Source organism: Orbicella franksi, chromosome 12 (genome assembly GCF_964199315.1).
Source record: "Orbicella franksi chromosome 12, jaOrbFran1.1, whole genome shotgun sequence".
Lineage (NCBI taxonomy): Eukaryota > Metazoa > Cnidaria > Anthozoa > Scleractinia > Merulinidae > Orbicella > Orbicella franksi.
The window spans coordinates 9,356,243-9,365,468 of NC_138156.1; the positions used below are offsets into that span (position 1 = coordinate 9,356,243).

A 9,226-nucleotide genomic window follows, 5' to 3' on the forward strand; every position below is an offset into this window, starting at 1 on the left:
TTGTGATCAACCACAAAAAGTCAGTTCTAACTCCCAGTCAACAGTTAGAGTTTCTGCGTTCACAGCCAACTCAGTAACTATGACTCTGTCCTTAACCCACGACAAACTTCGTCAAATCAGGAGAGAGAGTTAGTCCTTGCTGAGCAACAACCCGGTTTCTGTAAGAGAACTCTCTCGGTTTCTAGGGAAGCTAAATGCATCCATTAAAGCAGTTTTCCCTGCTCCCCTAAACTACCGCCACCTCCAGCGGGTAAAACACCTTGCTCTCAGTCATTCACAGGACTACGAAGCATTAGCAACCTTCACCCCAGAAGCCAGGGAGGAATTGATTTGGTGGCGAGACAACCTGCTAGCCTGGAATGGCAAAAGTCTAGTATCAAAATGCCCCATATAGTTATAGAAACAGATGCTTCATCTCTAGGCTGGGGGGGCTCGTTGTGGGGACCTTCGCACAGGGGGACATTGGTCTCAGGCCGAGCGTTTATTGCACATAAACTGCCTGGAACTGATAGCGGGAGGATTTGCTCTGAAATCATTCGTAAAAGACAGATGCCATATCAAAGTCCTTCTGTTAATGGACAACCAGACATCAGTTGCTTACCTAAACAAAATGGGGGGCACATCCTCATGCATTCTCGCTTCCTTGACCTATCAAATATGGCAGTGGTGTCTCCACAGAGACATAACTATAGTCGCACAACACCTACCAGGGTATCTAAATGTAATAGCCGACGAGCAGTCCCGATCGCTGGGCGACTCCAGCGATTGGAAACTCATGCCCGAAATATTCCAGCAAATAAATCTGCTTTGGGGTCCTCTAGAAATAGACCTTTTTGCCTCTCGGCTAACCAACCAACTCCCTCGTTATGTGAGTTGGAAGCCAGACGCAGGAGCAGAAGCGACGGATGCTTTTTCTCTAAACTGGGTCCAACACAGAGGTTATGCATTCCCGCCATTCGTACTGATTGGGCGTTGCCTCAAACAGGTCATCCGTTAACAAATTCCAAGTCTTGTGATAGTTACCCCGGTTTGGGAAATGCAATCCTGGTTCCCTCTGCTCCTGGAGCTGTGTGTGGAGCAACCACTGCTCCTCCCACCCTCCCCCAACCTACTGACCAGGGAACAGGAGCAACACCCCTTACAAGCCCTTGTTTTAGCCGCATGGCTTGTCTCAGCCAACAGTTCGAGGCAAATAGCATTTCGCACGAAGCTAAAACCCTTCTCTTGTCCGCTTGGCGTAAATCCACAGAAGCCTGTTATGACTCTGCTTGGAAACAGTGGGTTAGCAGGTGTTTATCAAAACAAATTAATCCAGTTTCAGCACCTTTGAATGCAATCATTGAATGTCTGACACATTTATTCCATCTTGGAAGAGAGTACAGGACAATCAACCTCCATAGGTTTGCTATTTCCAAAACACACCCCCCTATTGACTCAGTGAGGGTTGGGGAACACCCGTTAGTTTTTCAACTCCTTAAAGGTGTTTTTCAGTGCAAACCTCTTTTGCCAAGGTACACCAACTCTTGGAAAGTTAGCAAAGTTCTTGATTATCTCGTATCTCTTGGCCCCAATGACCAACTGTCCTTAGAGTCTCTGTCGCTGAAATTAGCAATTCTGTTTATGCTTACTTCAGCTGAAAGAAGCTCCGAAGTGCAGGCTCATGATTTGCGTTTCCGAAAATTTTTGTCAGAAGAGGTAGTTTTCAATCTCCCAGAGCTTACCAAGGTGGTTCGTTTGGGTCAACCTGTAAAAGTGTCCTTCCACCCTGCCTTTGTGGAAGTGAGGGATTTATGCCCAGTAGATTGCTTGAAGGAATATGAGGCGCGCACTTCCCAGTGGCGGCCCTCAAACCCTTAAAGCCCCAACAAACTCTTCTTGTCATTTGTAGCTCCCCACAAACCAGTTTCGACAAACACGGTTTCTAGGTGGGTCCGCTCAATCCTGTCAGCCTCTGGAATTGATACCTCAGTTTTTCAGTGCCACTCTGTTCGTGGTGCATCCACATCTACCGCAGCCCAGAGTGGAGTTACCTTGGCACAAATTCTCGAGATGGCTGATTGGTCGGGCGAGCGTACCTTCCTGAAATTCTATTATCGACCCCAGTTTGATCCCACTGCTAGCCGGGCAGTGTTGAAACGTTAGACTTGCTTTGAACTTACATTGTTATATAAGGCGAGTTTAGGTGAAGTATAATTACTAATTATAAGAGGGTCGTTGACCCGAAGTATAATTAGGATTATACGAGAATAAACGAGACGAATATAACAATGTATACCGCCCCCTTTTTTCCCACCCCTTTCGTTTTCTAATGTCATTGTTATTGTTCTGTTTCAGGTCTTGGCCGCTGAGCAAAAAGGCGATACTTTGGGGTGGCCCCGGGCGATAGAGGGGCTCTCAGTGTGAGGTCCCGGATACCTTATGACGTTGATGTTTTTTCCTTTTTTGGATGTATTCTTTGAATTTCGCTGTTTTATTTTGAAGCAATAAAGGCAATACATTGTTATATTCGTCTCGTTTATTCTCGTATAATCCTAATTATACTTCGAGTCTACGATCCTCTTATAATTAGTAATTATTAACTGGAAAAAGCGGAAATTACAAACACAAAGCTTGCTTGCACAACAATGGTCCCTTGTAAAACATAAACAAGAGATCAAAAGTCATCGAAAGCGTCAGGATCCGAGTAATAACTGATATAACTGGAAAGCGCAGACGGCTGCAGTCTCTTTTTTAGCGATTACCGCGATCCAAAATTTATGAAAACCGCAAACCGCTTAGTCTTATAAAACCGCAATACCGTAGGTTTAAATAAGGATTTCCGTAAAACCGCACCAAAAATAACGCAAAACCGCATCACCGCAAACCCTTACGCCCCCCTCCTCATGGAAAGTTTGGCCTCTGAACTGGGCCTAACTTGTAAACTAACCTATTCTTCAGTTCGGCCTCTTTACGATGACACAAGCTGAACAGCTCAAAACTGTACCACGTTGTCAGAGTTGCGCTATGCTACAGTACTGTGATTACTTTGCATTTCTGCAGAAAAAGGAGGGTCTGGCGATTTCATTACATACGTATGACCCAAGTGTACATGGAGAAGACAACGGACATGAGATGGTTTCATTTTTTAAAAGCACGTTCCATATTTCATTTAAAATTTTGGACTAAAGAGTTTTTAAACTAGAATACATCATCATGATTTGAAAAGGATTCTATGGTTAAGTATACAAACGAGCGATACTTTTGCTTTCGTTTAAGCTGTGCAATATGTGAATAGAAAAATTCTGTTTACACTATTTCAGAAACAAGAGTTCTTTGGGAATATACTTAAGGGAAACATTCGCTCAAATCCTAAAGCCAAAAATCCCTCCTCATTAAAAGGATTCTAAAAGATGAATTTCCCAGAGAAGAGTCCCTCTCTCGCCTAGTCCGTCAGGCGTAAATCGAAAGAAGTTCTAGCTCGACAGACTAAGCGAAAGAGGGACTACTTGCAGTCTGTTAGGAAAGGAACCCTTAGGTCAACGTGAACAACTTCAGTCGAACCTCCGGTTGCCACGACCTCTCGTAAGCGACCACCTATCCTCAGCGACCAGTTTTCTAAAATACCAAAAGTTTCCAGATCAAATCACTATATTTGGAACCTCTTGTAAGCGACCTCCTCTCGTAAGCGACCACGGCCACTTTAAGAGCTAAAAGGTTGAAATTTTCTTTTGTTTTTAACCTCCCGTAAGCGACTATGCCACTTGATAGAAAATGGAGCAGAAATTTGGTAGAAATTGGATAATAAGGTGTTGTAATATTATCGCATTCCTTGGTAGTACAAAAGACGGAAATTTCTCATTGGAAAGTACCGCACATTTTTTCCCTCGAAATTAACCTTTTCATGATAAATAAAACACTTAAAAATTTAAAGAAAAATGCACATCCACTGTACTCTATCGATCTTAAAAGAGACGACCCTTTAAAAATGTCTTATAATTACAGAAAATTAAAACTTATTTACTGCTCAGTCAAGAACAGTTAACAGTTAACATCCAAATCACCAGCAATATAATGGGGCTGTCAAATTTAAACTTAGCAATCCAATCCCTATTAGTTGATGTTCAGTCCCCCTATCGTTTTTTCGGGGTCAAGTTCCCCGCAGGAATTTTTTTTTTTTTTTTTGCCGGGGGAGTCGGACATATTCTACTGTTACAATCTGAATCTTGACACTCGCCACAATCGGATTGCCTGGAACAAGCTTCAAACAAATTATTTTTATCTTTCACACAGTCGTTTTGTTTTACTGTCAAAATTCTACTCCGGGGGAAACATAACCAAGCATAAGACACATTTAACTGCTATTACCTAACTGATGGGACTGCATTACATATTTTGTGTTTGATTTTAGGGAAATATCTTCAATAATATCTTCCCCTTGTAATAAAATTCGTTCTTGGCATGCAGTGAAGCAAGGTTTTAGCTAGGAATCTCGGAGTGGCCGTCCAGAAACAAATATGGGGCCAAACGGCTTATTCCCGTAGAGGAATAAGAAAATTTTGCGAAATTGAAGCTTTTTCAAACGGTTGCGTTTTCCACGATTCTCAGCCGATAAATTTAATGTATCGATTGGACTTGAATGATAATGCATCGAATACTTTGTCAAAAACCTAAAATAGATTGAAACAACCTGTACTAAATGCATCAGTCGTGTTAACAGCTCAGTGATTGTCTTTGATTACGACATTTCTTTAACGTTGACCTTAGCGGCCATCTTAGGGGAAGTGTTACGGTTCGCCAAGGGTGTGCACATCTGTTTCCACAATCGTCATTTATACAGGTCAGTTGTGAAATCACTCCAATATGCCGAGGCTTTCAAAACACGGTATGTGCTTGCTCAAGTGCAAACGAATCAAGCATGATAGCTATTTATCCATAAAGGTTTTTCTGCAAGGGTCGTTAACTACCGGTGTTCATGATGAGGTTGCTGCTCACAAAATGTGTCAGTCTTGAAAGAGAAAAATGAACGTTTTCCTAATTGAATAGGAAACCAGGTGAATGGGGATTCCACCAGGCCCAATAAATTAAAACTGCAGTATAAAGTGGCTGCCGAGGTGCCCTTCAGGCGAGTACAGTTTGTGAGCCCGACAGCGCAATTCACTCCACAGGATTTTTTTTCTTCACTTCTTCTTTGCACGAATTTTTTTTGCAGTCACCCTCCCTTGCATGAATTGTTTTATTCTGTTTTTTTCCCCACCTCGCTGTCACTTTTTTAATGGTCCGTCCCTTAAAGGTTTGTTTTATCGAAACTCTTCAAATATTCCTGAAGACTCCACGGCGGCAAGTTAAACTGCAAATTAATTAGATTAGACTTTGAGGCGACACAGTGGTTCTTCACCAAAAAGGCTCTAAGGCGTTGAGAAGTGTAATGGGACGAGGAAACTCAGTTCCTCAAGTCTACAGATTTCACGGCGTCTTGTTAAGGTTACACAGTTTTTTATGCGTCTGGTTGTTTCAAGTCTTCAATAAGGTAACGCTGTTTACCTTCAATAATATCTTCTCGTTTAAATAGGTTTTGATATCGATATAATTTAAAGTGGTTTCGTGGAATATCAAAACCGAAAAAACTACGATCATTGTTGGTAACGGAATGAGACCATACTATCGCGTGACGGTGTTATAATTTAATTGGTTCTTGTCATAAAATGAGTCAGAAAAATTATCCAGAATCAACACCAATCTGCCGTTTAGCGTTAACTACTATTACAGACTGCATGATGTTTAGCTGCCTTGCTCGTAACAGGTCCATGTAGGTCTAATAAACAAAACCACTTATCGACTGCTAAAATCAAACCTTCATAAAAGTACGCTTGATATCACATATCCTAAGGTGAAATAAATTCTAAATTTGTGTTTTCTCCTGTACATCGTTGAGAAACAAACTTGTTGGATTAACCTTATCATAACTGTTAAGAAGAGCGCTCTGAGTGCTGCTACATCCAGAGGCTTTTAATTTACAAAAAATAACTCTTGCACGCCTTGCATGCCTATGTCTTATGCACTGTCAATATAACACCTGAGCAAAGCACATTATCTTTACCATTATTTTGCCCAAAACAAAAGATGGGCGCAGAAATCAATAGAAGCTTCGAAACGATAATCGGAGCCCCAAACAAAAAAAACCGGGGTCGTAAAAGAAAATATTGAAGCGGTGTAATAAGACTCTCAATCATATTTGTAAGACTCATGAAAATCTTTTCTGATTTGGAATCAAGATATTTCTTTTCATCCAGATCTTTTACCTGTATCGTTACACTGAGAATACACGGTATTATTTTTGCTTCTGTACAGTCTAACTCCAAGTAAGGAGATGTCTTTGAAGATCTTCTTTATCAGGTGAATACGGATAACCTGAATCAGTGTGATCCAGGGAACCAAATCTGCGACAGTCAATGAGCAAACAATTTCTTGAAGCGAATCTGATGGTTTCTGAAAATCCTACTGAGTTGTTTTGAATTGAATTCAGATATTTAAAACTATCATAAAAGATTCGTCTTGTGTCAGTACCTTGCAGTCATGAAAATAATCAGCAAATTCTTGTCTACTGCAATTTCTTATCGCAAATTACTTTAGGTATGTCAAATCATAATTGTGTCGGTGTTTTTCTCGCAACGCACTCTGGTCAGTAGGAAAGGCTACTTTATTTTATAGGAAATAGAAACAAGGAATCACGTATTGTACATCGCGTTTGTGTGATCACAACAAATATACAAGGCATTACTACTGAATTAGTATTCAGGAATCGAGTGATATTATTCATATAATAGGGCGGTTTTCAATTGAGTGTCAAAAGTAATCAGGCAATTAATTTGGTGTTAGTTTGGCTACGGTTCAAGATTGGTTAGAGCGGTTTTCAGGTGAGTGTCGAAAGTAATTAGACAATTACTTTGGTTTTGGTTTTGGTTTTGGTTTTACAACAGTTTGAGATTAGCTGAGAAGTCTAATTGGTAAGTAATTGGTTTTGGTTTTGGTTTCACGACACTCAATTGAAAACCGCTCTAAGTACACTAAATTGTAAGTAATTGGATTGGTTTTGGTTTTAGGACACTCAATTGAAAACTGCTCTATTGTAGAATGTTGCAATTGCAACTGCTAAACTACAAAATAACAAAATTACAAGCAATGGTAGAGCTAATATATCAAGAAACAATCAGTTCTATACTATATAAGAACACTAGCTATTTACATTGGCAGGCTTTTTAACGGCCTGTCTCGTATCAGACTGAGACTGCCTCACATGTTGAAAAGTTTACAACTGTTCAAAGTAAAGAGATTTTCACTTGTCAAAGTCCATTATAGTTTCCAAAGTGCTACAAATTTGCGCTGAATGGAAATCTCCTGAATACACAAATTTATTGAACCTGGGTGATATATTTCAAAACTGAGAGCTTTCATCCTCAGTGCATTTGACTGCATTTGAATAAGCCAATTAATTAACCATTTATTTTAATGTAAAAAGAAACCCTGGAAATTGTCCTTGTTCAACTGTTGCTCCATTGCTACTGAAACCACTGTCTAGAAAATCAAATCTAACTCCTGAACAAACAACAGAATGTTGACCGTTTTGACCAAAACAGGAGTTGGTGCCCTCAGAAATAAAGGCTTCCACACGGTATCTCACATTTCTCTTTATGTCAACTGGAATGTCGAAGAAAACATTGAAACCGTGGTAAGAACCTAGATCTGACTTGATACACACTGAAGAAAATTTCCCTGCTTTGTTACAAAGTTCACTCAAACTAAAATCACTCAAACGTTTTATCCCAATAGCTACAGAATATTCACAATTTTTGCTTCCGCAGAGTGTTACTCCAAGTAAGAAGATGTCTCTGTCGACCTTAAAATCAAGACAGTCTTTTTTACCAGGTGAATAAGAATAACCTGAGCCAGTGTGAACCACGGAACCAAATCTGCAACATCGTTCAAACAATTCCTTCAAACCAGTACGTTTGGTCCCTGGAAATCCTACTGGAGTGTTTCGAATTGAATTCAAATATTTCACTATGGTAATAGTTTCGTCTTGTGTCAGTATCTCGCAGTCAAGAACAACATCAGCAAATTCATGTTGGGTCATCACTGGAAAACGTATTCCTTTCACAATCTGTTCGCCGAGAATTCTTCTTTTTTCACTTCCATCTGTCGATAAGCCTTGTTCTTCACATCTCTTTGTCGCCCACAAATTCACCGCTTTGAACAACTCTATCTCTTCAATACTCAACGTGTCACGCTCGATCACCGATTCAAGTAAGGATCTCTCAATTGTCGCAAACTCATCTGATTTCACAGCCTCTTCTGTATGTTTATCGATCACTTCCCAGCACTGATCCACCAGGTTTTGCTCTTCAAAATTCTGTGCTTGTGGCAGGATACCTAAAACATTCGATGCATCTAAGTTATCCTGCAGATATTCCGCACATTTATCAACCAGTGAAGGCACCATGTATTTCTTCGCCATATACAACACTCCCATCACATTACTTCCGCTCAAGACCACTTCATCGCTGTACATGTAACGAAACAACTCCAACAGACTGTCGTACTCACCATCAGGCAGTTCAATAGAATCTGTAGTCTCCGCCAGCTCACCGTAAAACATGGCTTCAAACACAGGACTGCTAATCGACAACACAAACTTGTGAGCAGGAATCACTTGTTTACTTTCACTTTCGCCATTTAGCCCTCCTCGCACAACAAACTTCACATCGCTGAAGAGATCATTGTTGAACATGTGCTTGCTTCTTTCTCTGATAGTTGGCTTTGTTGTTTGCCAGTTTTTCTCGATCACAGACATGGCTATGTGGTTACAATCAGCGAGATTTTCAGCTGTCTCGAAGGCGTTGTTTGTGAGAAACTCTGGAAACAGCGGTGGTCGAACAAATTTGCATCTCATTTTACTAATGGGTCACACTTCACGCTAGCCTGAGTTGGCCGTCGATAAAACCAGGAACATGGAACATTCCTGAACATCCCGGAACATTCCGGAACATCCCGGAACATCGAATAATTATCATAATTACGCGAAAAATATGTAAAATGAAATTTTAAAAAATTAAATCAAACAAAAATAAACTGGTATCAGCTCGGAAAATAAAAAAACAAAACAAAAACATAAAAAAGGAAAAAAGAAAGAAAAATGAAAGTGACTGCAATGAGTGATCATGAAGGCTAGCAACTAAGAAGAGTAATCCAT

General features: G+C 40.4%; 1 pseudogene; it reads right to left on the reverse strand.

Annotated features, from left to right (window-relative positions):
* Positions 1 to 7,477: 7,477 nt before the first annotated feature.
* On the reverse strand, positions 7,478 to 8,852 carry LOC145463869 (BTB/POZ domain-containing protein 6 pseudogene; annotated as a pseudogene).
* Between the last annotated feature and the right edge of the window lie 374 nt (positions 8,853 to 9,226).